The following is a 4,117-nucleotide window of genomic DNA, read 5'->3' as shown; positions in this document are numbered from 1 at the left end:
ACACTGCCCTATCCCGTTCAGTCCTCACAATTTCTAGTGCTGCTGTCGACCCAGGACTGAGAAAAAGCAAGATGGGGACACCAAGAATGGTGAAGAAGAACAGAGAGTATAAAGGCAGGAGGCGAATAGCTTGAAGACTAAAGCCCTGAACCTAGCTTCCCTGTAACTTTATTGAAAATCGCCAGGGAGCAAATCACTCAGAAAATTCTATGCAAATGAAGCTAGACTCTTTCTATTGAAAACTTTATGCTTGTATGAGGAAGGAGGGATTTGTAAATACAATCCAAGAATTGAAATGGCGCCTTTAGGTCTGCCCTGGGCGCCTGATTCCTGTGATCTAAGGAGGAATTCCAGCTGTATTTGCATCTCCCTTAATTCCTGGTTAAGCATTCAGTTTAATATTTGGCATCCCACATAACGTCCTCAAGCCCATTGCTGCAGTCACTTTATCATTCTACTTGGATGAGGGTCTTCCACTTTTGCACCATCCCTCCACCTTTCCCAGCATGATGTCCCTCTCCAAGGAATAGACTCTCCTAGCAACAAGCCTGAAGTTTGTGAGACAAGGCTTCATCAGCTTTTCCTCCAAGGAGCACTTTTTGGCTGCACCTTCTCCAAGACATCTATCTGTTTGTGATTTTGGCAGTTACGGGGTTTTCATGGGATCTAGGAGAGTTAAATGATAGCTGTGGTGGCATACTCTATAGGGAATTGCACTGCTAAACCAAGATAGTGCCTCTGATGGTTCACGTTCACCAGTGGCTCTGCTGAAGAAAGATGGACAATCATCTCTTGTGCCCTTTACAGCCTAGGAAACCCACTGGAAGCCCAATCCCGAGTCAGCTCTGAATCAAAGGCAATGATCTGAGCTTAAAAAAAAAAGCTATATTAAGAGACCCACATCAAATACATAAGAACATAGGAGGTTTGAAAGTAAACAGATGGAGAATGATATACCAGGAAAGTAACCCCGGGAAACCCAAGCTTAGCTATATTAACCACAAAACAAGATAGAGGTTGAGTTCAAAGGTATTCTTACCACGTTACAAATGAAAATTCTAACCTTGAATACACCTAACCGCATAGCCACAAAATAAAGGCAGAATTAGTATGGTAGCAAGAGAAAAAGGACGCATCTGCAAGCAGTGTGACAGGTTAACATATCTCATGGATAAATAAGATTGCAGTGTAAGTTATTTAACATGGTTCTTCTAGCCATAGTTGTTGTTAGGTGCCTTCAAGTCAAGTATAACTCATAGTGACCTGTGAACAACAGGTCTGAACACACTTCCTGATATCCTATAACCTGTTGCAGCATTCACTGTGTTAGTCCATCTGGTTGAAGGTCTTCCTCTCCTTCACTGACCCTCTACCATTCCTGGCACCATGTCTTCTCCAAGGAATAGCCCCACCTAGGAACATGCCCAAAGTATGTGAGGCAAAGTCTCATCTTCTTTTCCTCCAAAGAGCGCTCTGGCTATATCCTCATGAAGACATACTTGTTCTTTTGGTCATCCATGGAATGTTCAGTGCTCTTCTCTAACACCAAAGCTCAAAGGTATCAATTTTTCTGTAATAGTCTTTGTAAGTCCCCACAGAATGACTGAGTGGGGCTGCACAAATCAGGTACTCGCATCCTCTGAAGGATTGGACAGCTTGGTAATGATGGAAATAAGGTGTATGGTACACTTCTGTGTATGAGTCCATGCACCTACGGTGTCTGGAATCCCATGGAGCGGAATGATCCGGTTTGCCATACTACTAGGCTTAAAATTAGCAATCCCAGAGGTGGGCAAGGAAGAGCTCCCTGCCATCAAGTAAAAAGAGCTGGAGGTGACATTCATCCTTGGGACCCAGGATTCTTGTGCTGAGGACTTCCTAGATGGAGCAGACAGAGACAGTTGAAGCACTGGAGAAGTGAAATGGCAAGGAGAGGAGAGATGATGAGAAGAAGTAGAAACGTGGTGACCTCAATCAGAATCAGGAGCCTGGGAGCAGATGGTGTGATGGACTTGCCAGCTCGTTAGAAGAGAAAACTGAATGAATACCTTCAGGCAGGATGATAACTGGCAGAGTGGTGTGTTTCTGGGCACATGGTGGAGCTCAGCTTGTGGAGATAAAAAGCTAGAACTGATCTGCTCAAGGCCTTATGGTGGAATGATTGCCCCTGGCCACTTCTTGGCATCGCTAAGAGTTTTGTAACATTTGCTTGAGCAGAACAGAGGCCAATGGCCAAGAGACAGAGAGTCTGAGAGCCAGAGAGAAAGACCTTCCTGTGGGCACTGTTGAGAAGACCTTGTCCTGATTGAAGAACTCAATCCTGGCTTGTTTCAAAATCTGAGTTGTACTGTTACCTCTCTAAGACACTGTATGGTCTGTGGGTTCTAGGTGGCTGTCATGACCACTTATCAAACCCAGCATGGAAGTAGAGATTGTGGTGGGAGAGACAGTACCAGGTTGATAAAGAGGTTGGTAAGTGGAGCTGTGTCTGCCCTCAACCTCCTAGGCGTCAGTTATGGACTGTTGGTCTTAACTGTCCTTCCTCCTTGTGAAGTGAGAAGTCAGACATCTCCACCACATCATTTTCACCCAGACGAAGATAAAAAATTTTTTAAAAAAAGGTATGGGAAATTTGAAGAAAATGACTAGCAAGCTTGAATTCTTGAGTTAAAGAATGTAAATAGAATCGTGCACCCATTATCTAGAGCACAAACATTTTTCCAGGTACAAATGGATTTTTCTGTTGTAGGTGGCTAATGTATCACCCACTGGCCTCGCATAGCTAGTGAGTACTTGAACTGTGGATAGTGTCAATTGAGATTTGTAAAATATGCACAGAGAGTTATCTGTGGTGACCTAGTGGTAAGAAGCTGCGTTACAATCCTGAAGGCACACGGTTTGAATCCACCAACTACTCTACAGGAGAAAAATAGACAGTCTGATGCAGTTAACTGAAAACCTGCTGGAAGATCAGCTGTGGATTGATTTTTTACTCAACTAACTGTACACAACAACAACAAAATATAAACTACATGCAAAATATAGCCTGAATTAAAAGAATATGGAAAAGAAAGTGATTTTCTAGTGATGTTGAAATTATATTACTTCTGATGTATTGCGTTCAGTGAATGATGAAAATTAATTGAGCACCTACTTACTGTGGCATCAGGGTGCTCTGGTAGCCTTTCACTGCAGTCTCAAAGGCATGTGGTTCAAAGCCACCAGCTGCTCTCCAGGAGAAAGATAAGCAATCTCTTCCCTTGTAATTAATTGCCTCTGCAAACCTGCTAGAAGGTCGACTATGTGTCGGTTCCAACTCTGTGGTGTACAATAAGAACACAACGTGGCATCAGGAGTGGAAGAAGACTCATCAGGAACCTTTAGTAACTAGATGACACAACCTTGCTTGTAGCAAGTGAAACACTTGGTCTTGAAACACTTGGTGCAGATCAAACACTGCATCCTTCAATATGGATTGCATCTCAACGTCAAGAAAACAAAATCCCTCACCACTGGGTTAATAGGCAACATTATGATAGATGATAAAAAGATCAGAGTTGTCAATGATTTCATTTTTCTTGGATCCACAAGTAACAGCGGTAGTAGCAGCAGTAAAGCAATCCAAAGACGTACTGGGGAAATCCGCTGTTAAGGGCCTCTGTAAAGTGCTAAAGAGTGAGGATGTAAAATAGAGTTTCCTAGCCAGTGTTTCATAATACATAGTTAGTTACCTGCTGCTGATGCTTCTCTGCTGCTCTGTTTCTAGTTATCTATCTCCTGCAGCATCAGTATGGATGGTGAAGAGATTGAGATAGTTAACAGTTTTCGTTTACTTGTCTCTACAATCAACACTCTTGGTAAGAACAGCCAGGAAATCAAGAGACGAATTGCATTGGGAAAGTCAGCTGTGAGGAACCTCTCGAGAGTACTGAAGAGCAAGGACGTCAGGCTGGAGATTAAGGTGCGCCTGATCCGGGCTATAGTCTTCACAATTACGTGCTATGCATCAGGGAGTTGGACAGTAACTAGGGTTGATAGAGAATTGATGCCTTTGAGCTGTGGTGCTGGAGAAGAGTGTTGAATATACCATGGACGGCTAGGAGAACAAACAGGTTTG

This window comes from Elephantulus edwardii, unplaced genomic scaffold (assembly GCF_000299155.1).
Source record: "Elephantulus edwardii isolate Elephantulus edwardi_28Jun2011 unplaced genomic scaffold, EleEdw1.0 scaffold00348, whole genome shotgun sequence".
In the NCBI taxonomy this organism is placed as follows: domain Eukaryota; kingdom Metazoa; phylum Chordata; class Mammalia; order Macroscelidea; family Macroscelididae; genus Elephantulus; species Elephantulus edwardii.
Note: the sequence above shows the minus strand (reverse complement) of the source record.